Raw genomic sequence first — 16,435 nt, 5'->3', positions numbered from 1 at the left:
CCGCTGAAACCCTAATTTTTGGATGTGCCGTTTGCCGCCGCTGGAACCCTAACTTTTGAATCTGCCGTCTGCTGGCCGCTGCTGCTGGAACCCTAATTGTTGAATATGTCGTCTGCTGTCCGCTGCCGCTGCCGCCGCTGCCGCCGCTGCCGCCGCTGGAGCCCTAATTTTCAGTCTTCTTTTCTTTTATGGTACATTACTACATCATGGCTCTAATAGCCTCTTTCACAATAGCGGAGAAACAATCTCACAATTCACACAAGTTTGCTTTTACCCTAACTCCTATAAACTATGGTTATTGGAAAACAATGGTTCAACTTTTTCTTGTCACAAATAACCTATTCAGATATATAGATGGATCAATACCATGTCCATCCAAACATCTACCATCAACCACAACCACCTCCGATCCAAAGGCTACCACTGATCCACAAGATAACCCTAATTATCTGATTTGGATTTCTAATGATGCTCACGTTCATATGTTGATTATCTCCACTATCTCCTAAGCCTCTTTTTGACATGTCCAAGGTAAAACTTCCTGTGATCTATGGTGTGATAACCAGATCCTGGTTATTACCTAAGGTATTTATTATGTGAATTAATTGTTTATGTGGATACATGCTTACATGAGATAAAAACGTGAGTATGTGTATTTATGCATAGGTATGATATTGATATGCATAATATGATATATATATATATATATATATATATGCATGACTTATGTACACAATTATACATGCATGAATTGGGTGTATGAATTTGTGAGTGTATATGCATGGGGTACGTATGCATGCATGTGGGGAAGGGGAGAGGAAGGCTGTGAATAGCCGACTTCTTCTTTAGGGAAGAGTATAAAAGGAGGACTAACCTCCATTTGCATTTTTCCTGCCAAATTTGAGAGAAGTGTGCGATTTAAGTTGACCGGATTATTCTTGATCGGATTACAAGATTTTCAAGTGTTTGGTTTTCAGAAGAAAATTCAAGGTGAGTAGTTTATATGCTTTATAATTTCTTCAAATGTATAATTGTTGAAATTAATCTTTCAACCGGTTTAAAGAACCAATCGTATGTGTATTGACCGGATTAGAATAAACCGGTCAAGGGCTGAGCGGTTTATATATAAACCGGTCAAGAGTTAAGCGGTTTAGTCTTAAACCGGACAAGGGTTGAGCGGATTAGACATTAAACCGGACATGTATTAACTGGTTTAAAGATAAATCGATCAATTGTGTTAACCGGTTTATGAATTGAGCGATTATGAACTTTGAATTATGTTAAGTGTTTAAATCGGAGAAGTATGAATATGACTATAGAATGAACGGATTTTTAAATCGGTCATGGCATGAATAGTGTTGTCCGGATTACTATTAAATTTACTTTAAGTATTAAATCGGATCAGATGAAGTGTTGTCCGGATTTGGTAAATCGATCAAGTCTTGACCGGAGATGAAATCCGGCCAAGATTAAATTGACCGGATTTGGACTTTGACTTGTGTAATGTTTATAAAAATTGTTATTTTTATCATAAAGTGGGAATTTTGATAAAGGTGATTTTGAACTGATAATATTCCATTGCCTGCGGTCTATTCTATATGGAATTGTTTTGTTTTGAAGGGGAAATAAGGGTGGCATATCAAGGAGAGGTGTACCATGGGATAAGGGTGGCATATCAAGGAGAGGTGTACCATGGGATAAGGGTGGCATATCAAGGAGAGGTGTACCATGGGATAAGGGTGGCATATCAAGGAGAGGTGTACATTTGGATATAAGGGTGACATTTGTATGTGTGTTATATAACTCTTACTATTATATCCTTTAAGATTACCGTGGTCTGGAATCTTTATTTCTTTGTGACTTAAGGGTTTAGGATCAGGGTCCTTATTGGAAATCATAGTCTGGATGTTATTGAGGAAGAGATAATAGGTTTGGCCTGAAACTTTGAATAAACCTTATTTGATTTGAAAGGTTTAAAAGTAGCATTATGATAACCTGGTTAGTGCAAACCTGTTTGAATTTGATGTATTGTTTGCAAGCAGAGAATTTGGTTTGAAAAGTGAAAGGTATTGGTATTATGCTTTTACTTGTTCATATATTTGTTATACATATGAAAAGTAGTTTTACATAAAAGTTTTGGTGATTATCACCCTGCAATAACATAAATAGGGTAACTCACTAGACCTTTCGGTCTAACCCTCGTTTTATGATTTTAAACATGTATTGCAGGAAGTGCAGATGGTAAGGGAAAAAGGAAAATGTGATAAATTCCTTATGTGTTTATCTGCATGAAGAATGGCTGATGATATGTATCGTTTTGGTAGATGAATCTTGATTAGTACAAGAATTGTATTTTGAAGTTTTGGACCATGTATTATGTAATGGTAGATTCTTGTACTAAGGGACCTATGTGGTGTACAAACATGTATTTCTTATGTATGAAGTGTGTGTTATATGCAATATGTGGAATGAGGTGTTACATATGGCTTGCCCTAAGATGAGCCTATACCCCTCACACATCATCCAGGGAATATACACTGAAAAACTCAACTTCTCAAGATTCAGATGAAAGGTGATGAAAACTCTAGAGGCTTATCTCAATCGTGCACAGGAGTATGCAGATCTAGCTACCATTGGCGAACCTGCCAAAGATAAAGATCTCATTATGATTGTAGTTTCTGGTCTCCATGAAGAATACAATGGTCTCAAATCTACTATCATCACACGTCAATTCCCGACTTCCTTCAATGAACTTCATGCCCTTCTCAGTGACCATGATTACATGCTTGGGAGAACTCGTGCCTCTACTCAATTTGTTTCTCAGGTTTTTTAGCTACAACTGGCAATTCTAGTTTGTCACAGCCTTCTGTCTATCGTCATCAACAACTTGCTGCTCAAATCAGTTCCACTGCGTCTACCCTTGGTTATCAGTTGATGCCTGTTGAAACTTTAGGGACTCCAGCTTTCTATGGTTCTTGTCAGCCCCACAACAACAACCGTGGTAATTGTCCTCGTGGAACTTCTCGTGGTAGCAGCCGTGAACGTGGTGATAGTCGCCAATTTAGCTGGGTATCTAATCAAAACACAATACACGAAACTTGTAACCGTGGTGATATTGGGCACCTCCCATCATAGTGTCCTAATCGTGATCTATCCACCATTCGTCCTAGGCAAACTGCTAACTTTACTAAAAGCCGTGACTCACCATCTGCTAAATCAACTTCATGGTTTCCTGAACAGAAGTGAACAATCATGTTACGCCTAATTTAGCATGCATGGATAACTCTGAAGCTTATCATGGTAGACGCTCTCCATGTTGGTAATGGTAAGGGACTCCCTATATTTCATATTGGCTCCTCAACCATTTACTCACCACACAAACCCTTTTGTCTATATAATATTCTTCACGTTCTAGAAATCACCAAAAATCTTCTTTCTATCCAAATTTTGTCTAGATAACAATGTTTTCTTTGAATTTCACTCAATTTTTTTTGTCATGAAGGACAAGTCTACATGCACCACCCTGCTTACGGGCCTCAGTGAGAAACGGTCATTACTCTGTTCGTCTACCCAACTCAAGTCTATCAATAAAATCGCTTTTGCTGCTGATCGTGCATTCCTACCATTTGGCATAGGCGGCTCAGTCATCCACATCAGCGTCTTTTTCATTTTATGCTTTCTAGATTTTCTATTCATGCTACAAATAAGACATTACCTTTTTGTATGTTCTGTCAAATGGGCAAATCATCAAAACATTCATTACCTATTTCTTCCTTTTGAAGTAATAAAATTTTAGATTTGGTTAAATGTGATGTCTAGGGTCTTGCACCTATTCTATCTTTTGAAGGTCATCATTACTTTATGCTATGCATGATCATCATTCTCGCTATATGTGGATCTACCGATTGGCTCAAAAGTTAGATGTCTTCAACGCATTCAAAGGTTTTCTTACCATGGTTGAAAGACAATTTATTACAAAAGTAAAAAATGTTCAAACTGATTGGGGGTGGTGAATTTCAAAATCTTTCTCTCTTCTTCTCACCCCTTGGCATTGTTCATCACCGTTCATGTCCTCACACCAGTGAGCAAAATGGCTTCGTGGAACGATGTAATCGACATGTCGTTGAAAATGGTCTCACTCTGCTTGCTCAATCCAGTGTTTCTCAACGTTTTTGGCATTACGCCTTAAATACCGCTGTATACTTAATCAATTGCATGCCTTCACGAACCTCAACAAACAAATCACTGTTCGAACATCTCTTAAATGATTCCCCAATTACTTCTTTCTTCGAGTCTTAGGTTGTCAATTTCGACTGTACAACCATCACAAATTGACTTTCAGTCCACCCTGGCATCTTTCTGGCTATAGTCCTTTCCATCATGGCTATTGTTGCCTTGACCTGTCGACCGATTGTTTATACAATACTTGTCATGTTCACTTCAATGAAGATCACTTCTCCTTTGCTATTCCTACTTTCCCCACTTCCTCACCTACATTATCATGTCCCTACACCTCCTCGATATCACCTCACATGGTAAACGACAACACTCCACCTGTCGCTCCATCTCCTATAATACCTGATTCGCCTAGTTCACCACATCCTTTCTCGCCCATATCTCAGTCTTCTCCTGAACCCCCTTCCCCTTTACACCATGATCCAGATACCAGCGATTCATCTTCATTATCATCCACTTCCTCCTTTGCATCATAACCACCGCCTCCTCCTCCTCCTAGACAACGTCCTCTTAACCTCCGGCCCAACCCCAAACAACGAGTTCCCTTCAATCCCTCAGCTAATATTACCACCACCTCTACTACACCTACTGAACCAATCTCGTTAAACATTGCCAACAAATCTCCTGAATGACGTCAAGCTATGTCCGAGGAGTATTCTGCTCTTGTTAAAAACAACACATGGTCTCTAGTTCCTCGTGATCATGATACTAATGCTGTTGATCATAAATGGGTTTACAGGATAAAACGGGACAATATAGGTTCCATCACTTGTTAAGCAAGAATCGTCACAAAAGGTTTTCGGTAACAACATGGCATTGATTTTCACGAAACCTTCAGTCTTGTTGTCAAGACCACTGTTATCAGGGTTGTTTTATCGCTTGCTGATTCTCAGAAATGGTCGCTCAGGCAACTTGATGTTAAACCATCTTACTGAAATAGTATATATGAAGCAGCCTCCAGGCTTATTGACCCACAATGATCAGATCATATTTGTCTACTCTACAAGTCCATTTACGGCTTCAAGCAGGCCATATGGGCTTGGTTTCACCGCCTTTCCAAGGCTCTTCATACCCTTGTCTTTGTAGGCTCCAAGACTGATCCTTCACTGTTTATTTTCAGTCATGTTGGCACTCTTTTATACATCTTAGTGTATGTTTACAACATCATCATCATCATAGGAAACAATAATGATGTTATCGATGCCATCATTCAAGAACTGGGCCCAACTTTTGCGATAAAGGATATAGGCCCTCTAGACTACTTATTGGGTATTGAGATCGTCCCTCAAGGACCAGACACCATCCTTTCTCAAAATAGGTACATTTTGGAGATCTTACAACGAGTAGGCATCTCAGACTCTAAGCCCATGCCTTCCTACATGACCTCATCCTGTTCGCTATCTTTAGCTGATAGTCTTGCTTTTTTCTGACCCAATTAAATACAGACAGGTCTTTGGTGCTCTTCAATATGTTACTCTTTCTAGGCCAGATATCTCTTTTGTAGATTAATAAAGTGTGTTAGTTCATGCATGCCCCTACTGAATCACATTAGTGTATGGTGAAACGAACTCTACATTATCTTCGGGGCATTGTTGACTATGGCTAATTCTTCAAGCATCTACTTTATCTCTCCAAGCCTTCTCGATGTTGATCAGTCTCTCCAAGCCTTCTCCGATGCTGATTAGGCTGGGTGTCTAGATGATCGTCGGCCCACGATGGGATTTGCCATCTATTTGGGTTCTAACCTTATATCTTAGACTTCTTGCAATACAACACATTGTTTCTTGATTCTCTACTGAGTTGGAATACAAAGCTCTGGCTGACATTGTAGCTGAACTTAAGTGGCTTCAAGCTCTCCTTCGTGAACTTAGCGTTCGTGCCCCATCAGCTCCTATCCTATGGCGTGACAATCTAGGTGCAACCTATCTATCAGCCAACCCGGTCTTTCATGCACAAACAAAGCATGTGGAAGTTGATTTCTTTTTGTCATAGAAAAGGTTTCTCAAGGATACCTTCGTGTATAATTCATTTCCACAAAAGAGCATAGTGCTGATATTTTCATGAAACCGTTGCCGACTCCTAGATTTCTATTCTTATGATCCAAGCTACAGGTCGTTACCCGTCCTTAACTTATGTGGGAGTATTAGACTGAATGTACTTAAGTGCAATTAGTATAATATAGAGGGTATTGCTATGTAATTAGTATCTCTATATATAGAGACCAATTGTAATTAGGTTACATATAAAATCAGTACACTAAACCCTTGTGGTTTATTTTAGTAGAAAATTTTGAAGCTGTGTGTCCCATAACAACATTAAATCAAGATAAAATCATGTTAAACAGTAATTGAGAGATAAAGATGAAGAACATGAACTTGATGAATCGACCGTTTCTCTTATTCATTGAAAGCAGTAAATGTACAAACTCTCTCTCAATTAGTTGACTCTCATGTGAATGATTACAGAAAATGAACAACTTCTAATTTTTAAGCCTATGCCACCTATTTCTAGGTAACATTTACAAGTAAGCCCATTTACCCTTAAGCCCAATTACATGAATATTATAATACAATACAAAGTAATTGAATTTATAAAACTTTCAAATACTTAGGACTATTTTAGTCCTAACAATCTCCTTCCAAAGTTTTATAAAGCAAGCATCTCTTGAAACTTAAAGTCTTCTCCCCCTGTTTTCTTTAAGAAAACTTTTGTGTGCCAGCCTGAATGAAAGCAAGCTCCCCTCTGAATAAAGATCTTACTCTGTAAGTTTCAACTTTAAGATAAGATACAATGTGAGTTCAACATCACCTATTGCACAAAGTACAACTATAACTGCAGAGTACTCAACACAACCTTGAACCACAGAATCACCACTTTGCCCACAAGTAGCTAATTCATCCAACTAAGGTATAGATAAATGTGTGAGCCTCGTGACATTTCAGTATCAGAATAATGATTGGATACTTTAAAACCTCTAATTGACCAGGTTAGAAGAATGACTGGGAACACTGGCAAATCTAATAATTTCCAGAACTTCCAGAACACTGATTGCAAAAGGTCAAGACATCTGATTGATCAGGTCAAAAGAAATGAGTGAAGGCATTCAATGGTCTAGCCTCTTGTAGAAAAACTCCAGAGTAACAATTGCAGATACTCAAACTCTGACGAGTCCAATCAAATAGCGAAACCAATCAAAAAGTTCTGAAATCTATTCAAATCCGGCTTTAATCAATAAACTCTAAATATGTTGACCAAAAAGTCAAACTTTGACATGAAAAGTCAATGTTGGCAAAGTTACTGTATGATGCTCTTAAGGGCATAAATAATAAAATATCACTTTAATCATTAAGCACAAGGTGAATTGGACAAAAAAATTCATTACGCACATTTAATAAGCATGGAGAGTCTAATTTGAACAAGTACTCTAGATGGTGAGTAATGAGCACAGACTGTAGTGTCTCATTGCCCATGCCTTAGGCGGAGAGGGGGTGAACCTTGACATATGGCCTACGCCCTAGTTGATGAGCAAGGTTATCGCTCAGACCTTTGGGCGGTGAACGATGTTATCGTCCAACCAATGGGTGGATACACTTCAAACTTCCTTTCAGCGCTTAATGTATAAAGATCATCGCTTGAAACTTTTGGCAGATGAGAGGGTTATCGGGCAAGTCGCTCAAAGATAAGTAACAAGGCAACTGTAAATGTAACGTCATCACCCACCAAGCAACTCTTCATTGCCTGGTGTGTTGGGCGATGAGGACCTTTATCTGTTGATCGTCTCTCTCAGTGATCTGAAGATAATCCTTTTTACCTTGTACGAAGTATTTATGTTTATGTATTTCAGTTCCAGCGATCATCACTGAGTCTATTCAGTGATTGTTGAGAACATGTAATGTAAATCCATTAGCAACAACGATACTTCAAGAAGACAAAACTCACACCAAAGATCCTTCAGCAAATGTCGAAGACTGAAACTGAAGATTAGAGACTGGCGGGTTCATGATCTGAAGCGACATTCAATGATTACAACCTAGTCTACACATGTGTGAAGACCGCCCAAGTCTCAGCGAATGCTGAAGAGACCTTCAGGTTATTCCAGCATTCAGCGATCAAAAGAAGCTTGTTGAGCATGATTGTTTTTGTCTTGTACTTACACACACAAAGGACAAACCCATACCATTTCTAGAGCATAGTATGGTACGGAGCCGATTAGTTGACTCTACTATCCACCAACTTCATGAAAGGATGTCTGCTCATAAATAGGCTTTTGTACTATTCACTGTAGCAAAGAAAAAGTCTTTCTCTAAAGGCTTGACACGTGTTCAAACCCTACTGCATTGCATTAAATGTGCACTTAATGTAATAGGTATAAATAGATATGTTCTATCTCCATGCAGAGATACACACTCTTACTCTTGAACCCTAACTTACGTTCACACGTGAAAGAACACACATCTAAGAACACAATACACTTATCTTCAAAAGCACGTTAGAATCCCTTTTAAGTATTCTTAATAGTTCTTACTGTTGATCCTCTCTCTCAGTGATTTGATGATAATCCCTTTTACCTTATACGAAGTATTTTATGTTTCTATCTTTCAGTTCCAGCGATCATCACTGAGTCTGTTCAGTGATCGCTGAAGAACATGTAATGTAAATCCATCAGCAACAACGATACTTCAAGAAGACAAAACTCACACCAAAGAGCCTTCAACAAAAGTCGAAGACTGAAACTGAAGATTAGAGACTGGTGAGTACGTGATCTGAAGTGGTATTCAGTGATTACAACCTGGTCTACATATGTGTGAAGACTGCCCAAACCTCAGCGAATGCTGAAGAGACCTTCAGGTTATTCCAACATTCAACGATCAAAAGAAGCTTGTTGCAGATTGCTTTTGTCTTGTCCTTATACACACAAAGGACAAACCCATACCCTTTCTAAAGTATAGTACGGTACGGAGCCGATTAGTTGACTCTATTACCCACCAACTTTGTGAAAGGATGTCTGCTCATGCGTAGGCTTTTGTACTATTCACTGTAGCAAATGACAAGTCTTTCTCTAAAGGCTTGACACGTGTTCAAACCCTACTACGTTGCATCAAATGTGCATTTAATGCAACATGTATAAATAGATGTGTTCTATCTCCATGTAGAGATACACTAATACTTACTCTTGAACCCTAATTTACATTCATTAGTAAAAGAACACACATCTAAGAACACAATATGCTTTTCTTCAAAAGCAAGTTAGAATCCCTTTATTGTATTCTAAATAGTTCTTACCAGAAAGAACTTACATCCTTCTAAGTCTTTTAGAACAAATCTTTTCTCTATTTGCTAAGAACTAGTGTGTAACTTAGATTGTTTAGATAGATTATTTTTACCTTATCTTTTCGCAAACAATCTTGTAAAATCTGTACTAATCTTTCTTTATCAATATATATTTTAAATTTGAAAAGTTTACTGTCTTTGTATTCATCCCCCCTCTACAAACTATTGTACACATCTTGTAGACCCTAACGGGACCAACACTTACCCAGAAAGAACTTACTTTCTTCGAAGTCTTAAACAACAAATCATTTCTCTTTGCTAAGTATGCATTTGAAATGGATGTACGAGTTATGATATATATCATGAGCGATACGRAAATAGATCGAGTAATCTGTTCCTTTATCCAAGAAAAAGTATTTCTAGYTTGCATGGTCCAACCATTGATCCCGAAAATTTCTACAATAAATTGGGGTAGGTCACTAATGGAGTTTCCTATCCACGATTCWGTTATTTACTGGAATAATTTGACTGGATTAATATATAGGATGAATTATGCTCCAGTCCCCTTTCTAGGAACCCTAGATGCTTTCGTGATTGGGTTAGCCATATGCTTCACATGTTTCTAGTGATTCACATGGCATCATCAAATGATACAAGTCTTGGATAAGAATCTACAATGCACTAGAACGTCCTTGTTGATGATCCTTTACTCCGACAGCATCTAGGGTTCCTCGAACAATGTGATATCTCACACCGGGTAAATCCTTAACCCTCCCCCCYCTTACTAAGACTACAGAATGTTCTTGTGAATTATGGCCAATACCGGGTATATAAGCAATGATTTCAAATCTAGAGGTTAATCGTACTCTGGCAACTTTACGTAAGGCAGAGTTTGGTTTTTTTGGGATGATAGTGGAATAGTTGACAGATAAGTCACCCTTACTGCCACTCTACAGAACCGTACATGAGATTTTCACCTCACAAAAAAGTATAAAAAAGAAGCTTCTAAAAAATTACAAGATATGATCTATCTGAATCTAAAGTCTCAATTCCAACAAGTAAAAAAAGGGGGGAATTTCCTTATTTTGAAATGGTTGATTATGAGATATTTCGATTTGTTTCTGATTTTTTATTGAATTGAGTTGTATAGACTTAGGGTTCTTTTGGGCTAGCACTTGGTGGAGCATCTATGCGTGTTCGTGTGTGGATCAATTGTAGAGGAAACTGCGCTCGGTTTCTAAGTGCCACATCAAACTTTTCACTAGATGATAAAAGGTACATTCATAAACACCTTATGCTGAGTCACAAATTAATTAAATGTCTCATTGGATCCGGTTTGAGTTTTAGATTTAGAAAACTTCTTTAAATTATTGTACTAATTTTTTTATTTTTCCATTGCATTCGAGGTTACAAGTTACAATAAAACCCAAATGTGGTATCAGAGTCACTTTGAACATTTAATTAAAAAGGGACAAAATTTTATATGGCAAAGAATAAAAAAAAAATACATAATTAAGTATTTTATGTATTTGCTTTAATTTTTCTTTTTTTGATCCATAATTTTCTAATTAAGTCGTGGCCCGTTTGAAGCCCATGTTGGCTGTTTTAAGAATTTCTTTTAATCTAATTTGGAGTCCCCCCTTAGAGCATCTCCAATCAAACAACAAAATTGTAAATTTGCCATTTTCACGTCTCCAATCGAACGGCAAAATCTGTGTAGATTTGCCGGTGGCTTCATTTCAACGGCAAATTTGTTTTGGAACAAAAAAGGTGGCCCCCCCCACCATTCCTTCAATCCATTTATTTTTATTTGATAAATTATAAATAAATAATATAAATATTTACTTTTTGGTTTTTATATTTATTATGTAAATATATATATATATATATATATAATAAATTATTAATAACACAAATATGATACCGGATAAACGTAAACGTAGTTTATCAATGATAATTTTAAAAACTAAAAGACATAAATTAAAGGGTCCACTGTTTCCGCTAGCCATATAGTGACTAAAGTTTCCTGCTATGTTCTGAGATCATTCGACTTGGTCTTGAACTCCTCCAAATTCTTGATGTTGAGATGCTCAATATTGAGATCTTTCGTATTCTGATCATTGTCAAACGTATGAACCTGGGTTCTGTTCTCTCTCTCGCTATTCGAATTTTTTCATATTTTATGAACTCATAACACACAGGATCAGTGATATAATTTAGATCAAAACATAATTTTATCATCCGCCAACCTTATATCTATTGCATTTTTCTGAGCTTGAATATCATTCATACTCATCATAACTTCATTGTTTTTGGCTATACATTTGCTCATTTTTTACTAGCCTTGACTAGAGTCTCTAGCTTATTATCAGATTGGAGTCTTGATTTTGCTTTTTTCACACCAATTGGTATTTGAGTTAAAGCACTACCTTCTGCGTCGTGAATAGGCAACGAGGGTAAACCGACATCTGTCCTAGACAGTGAACAAGGACCGGAAGAAGGTAACTGATAAGGACTTTGTCGTTGATATTGAGTCGAAGTAGTGACAATTGATAAACTCTCGAAGTCTTTCAGGATGTCCCAGACATGATCAAACTTAAAACCCTTCTTATAGGATACGTCTACTTTTAACATCTCTTTCGCTTCGTTTATCTATGAAAAATACACGTTATATTTAAATTAATAAAACAATGATCAACTAAAACAATAAATACTTATGATATCTTGTTCAGAAGCACCACTTGGATTCCTCCTTTGAACTTGATTGATACACCCTCACAATTTTTTGGCAGTTTTTAGAATGCAAGACATTCTCGTTTCCAATGATCTTCTTAGTCGAGGATTGGTTGCGAACGGTTCGGTTGCATGATATTGAGTTTCTACTCTTGACCAAAACTTATCTTTTGTTTGGTTTCTACCTATTATTGGATTTTGAGTTATATCAAGATAACAATGACATAAATGTATGTCTTCGTGATCTTTGTAGGATGAACTTTGGATTGTTGAAGACATTTTTATGTGTGTGATTTAGCTTACCAAATCACCCCCTATTTATACACAAAATTTTCAGTTCACACCAAATGAAGATAGATTAGACAACACATTGATAATATTCTCCTGAAAAGCCTGATAATATTGTTCTGAAAAGCCTGGTAATATTCTTCTGAAAAGCCTGGTAATATTCTTCTGAAAAGCTTGATAATATTTGTAACACCCCCAAACACCACATTTGCATATAACACATATTTCATTTCATAGAAATATAGTTTACATCATAAGGTCCCACTAGTACAAGGATTACTATATGTAYAAAATCTACATATAAAAATTTCCAAAACAAATCCTGTACTATTACATGTAATGTAACATGTATCTTCAAAAGCAGACAACAGATTAGAAAAATAATCACATTTTCCCTTTCCCTTTTATATTCCAAGACCCCGCTATTCTTGCATTGCATAATTTAAAACAGAAAATGAGGGTTAGACCAGATGGGTCTAGTGAGTAAATCCCTTCTTTGCAATTGCAGGGTGATGAACACTAAAATAATGTAATTCCGCTTAAAAATATTCTGCAGTACAAATAAATGATACAGTTCACAATATCATGCAAAATAGAGTACACCCAAGAACCTCAGTTCTATAAAATATCACTGATTAGAGATCCAATGTTCCCAATATGAAATAAATATTGTAACCAAAACTTCTTGAATTAATAGACCATTCCTTTAAAAATATTAACAGAAAAGATTTAAGGCAATACTTGCCTGATATGACAAACCATTTTCCCCTTCTCAATAATATCTAAATTATTATTAAATAGAAATAATATCTTTAATTCATCAGGTCACAAAGAAATGATGACTCAAAATTATTAGATCCAATTAGTAATAATAAGAGTTATAATATTATCCACATATGACAATGCCACCCTTATTCCAAGTACACCTCTCCTTGATATGCCACCCTTATTCCTCCATCAAAACAGGGCTACTTATCAGAACAGACAAAAGTCACCATGTCTGAAAGTACCCATTCCCAGTTCCAAACCAAAACAGACAAAAGTCACCACGTCTGGGGGAACTATTACTTAAAACAAGTTTCATACCAAAACAAAYTTACGTCACCACGCTTGGTAGAAACAATTTACAAAATCCACTTCCATACCAAAACAGACTTATGTCACCACGCTTGGTAGGAAGGTTTCCCAAAATATATAGTTTCATACCAAAACAGACTTACGTCACCACGCTTGGTAGGAACATATCTTTTTATTTAGAAAGATATAAAATACCCAATTTATAATCCATAATTAAACCCAATAATAGATATTTTAAACTATAAAACAAGTCTAAAATATAAAACTCATGAAAATTCCAAATAAAAAGTTATTCGGACAAGTTATTCGGATATAAAGTCCGGACAACACTTGTCCCTTTTGTCCGATTTACTAATCCGGACAACTCATCGCCCAAGACTTGTCCGATTAAACACTTGAAATTATTCCAACAYTCYTGCCCGGATAACAAATCCGGACAATACACCGCCCAAAGCTTAACCGATTTAATACTTAGAAATATTCCAATTTCTATCCGGATAAGAGTCCGGACAATACTTCGCCCAAAACTTGACCGATTTAAAACTAAACCGCTTAACGCTTGGTCGGTTTAAGACTTAATCGCCCAACCCTTGTCCGATTTAAACTTAATCCGGTCAGCCTTTGTCCGGATAAAACCCTTAAACAAATACATGATTTCTTTCCAATAATAATCAACATTCAAATAAAACCAGTAACAAATTTTATGTAAAAAGGTTTAGAAATCATTCACTTTATGAGAATTTGCAGTTTTTTGAAGGAGATTGCAAACTTCTTTTGAATATCCGGACAACTCTTCTCAAATCACTCTTTAGATTTTAAAAATGGCAATGAATGAAATGAAGGTAAAACTCTCCCTTTTATACCTTTCCAAAACAGGAAAGGTCGGCTAACAGCCCCCTTCCCATGCTATCCTTCATGTACATGCATAAACCCACACACCATGCAGTCATAATATGCATGTATAAAATCACTCATATATATATATATATATATATATATATATATATATCTATGCATATATTCACATATATCATGCATTTATATATATATATATATATATATATCCAATTAATACACAATTTACATACTAGCATGATTAAACATATCAATTTATCATGCTGTCACGTAATCATTTAATTAGATAATCACATATTAATTACCTTGAGTGATAACTAGAATCCAGTTATCACAATATTCTTCTGAAAAGCATGATAAGAATTGACAGCACCACTGATTTTTCACTATAAAACTTGAATCACAGCTTAAAAAAAATATCTCAACTTTTTTTGCAATCTTCTTTGTTGAGAAATACCACTCAAATGGCTGATAATTCGTATTCAGACGATGAGTCTTTTGATAATGCTAATGTCGAACTAATGAGTGAGGCAGTCAATCTAGCGTCTAAAGTGAATAATTATATCCATAATTATCTTCAAAACAACCATGTATCTTATCGAGGTTCTATTTCTGGCCATATAGATATCAATCGTGACCGGGAAAATGCCGATCACAATCTCTTCAATGATTATTTTTCTGAAAATCCTTGATTTCTTGAGTCAATGTTTCGTCGATGATTCCAAATGAGTCGTACTTTATTTCTTCGTATTTTGGATGCTATCCAAAGTCATGACAACTACTTTCTCCAACGAAGGGATGGATGCGGCAAACTTGGGTTGTCCGATTATCAAAAAATTACTGCTATATTTTGAATGTTGGCATATGGTGTTTCTGCAGATTCTATAGATGAGTACATTAAAATAGGTGTATCCACTGTTTTAGAAGCTTTGAAGCGATTTTTGTCGTGCCATAGTGGAGGTGTTTGGAGACCGCTATATCCGAACACCCAATGCTAATGATGTGGCACGACTACTCCAAATTCGAGAACAACGAGGTTTTTCAGGAATGTTAGGAAGTCTAGATTGTATGCATTGGAATATTCTGGTCGCAGTAGATCTCAAAGTATTATTCTGGAAGCTGTAGCAGACTATGATCTTTGGATATGACATGCATTTTTTTGGTTTACCGGAGTCCAACAATGACATTAATGTGTTAGAGTCCTCCCATATTTTTGCAAATCTTGCAGCATATAATGCTCCTCCTGCTAATTATGTCATCAAAGGAAATCATATAGTATAGGTTATTATTTAGCTGATGGCATATATCCAAAATGGGCCACTCTTGTTCAATCTATTCACGATCCATGTGACCCTAAAAAACAATATTTTGCAAAGAAACAAGAAGCATGTAGAAAATACGTAGAACGTGCATTTGGCGTATTGTAATCAAGGTTTGCAATAGTAGCAGGACCCGCACGGTTATGGAGGAAGAAAATATTGCATGATATAATGACTTCGTGCATAATTATGCATAATATGATCATAGAAGATGAACATGATATTAATGCACCGATTGAAGAATGAAGTGAAGTGCAAGACGTAGGAGTTGAGATGATGAACGATAACAATGGTGAACTTGAACAGTTTCTTGCTCGACACAAAAAGATCAATGATAAAGATGCTCACTTTGAACTTCATAATGCATTAATTGATCATTTGTGGGATGAGTATACTAACTCGGAGAATTAGTATTATTGATGTGTTTTTTTAATTTGTGCTATTTGAACTAATGTAATCTTTTTTAATATAAAATTTATTAATTAAAAATTTATCATTTTATTTTAACAGGTCTTCATTAAATAAATTAATTACTAATTATTTATTATTATAATATCTATTAGAAATTATAATTATTAAAAATAGTAAATAAAATATGTTATTTTAATGTGGGGTCCAAAAATTTGGTGTTTTTTTTAGAGTGTGATTGGAGTTGA

Source organism: Cynara cardunculus, assembly GCF_001531365.2.
Source record: "Cynara cardunculus var. scolymus isolate 2C chromosome LG 3, CcrdV1, whole genome shotgun sequence".
Classification (NCBI taxonomy): Eukaryota; Viridiplantae; Streptophyta; class Magnoliopsida; order Asterales; family Asteraceae; genus Cynara; species Cynara cardunculus.
Note: the sequence above shows the minus strand (reverse complement) of the source record.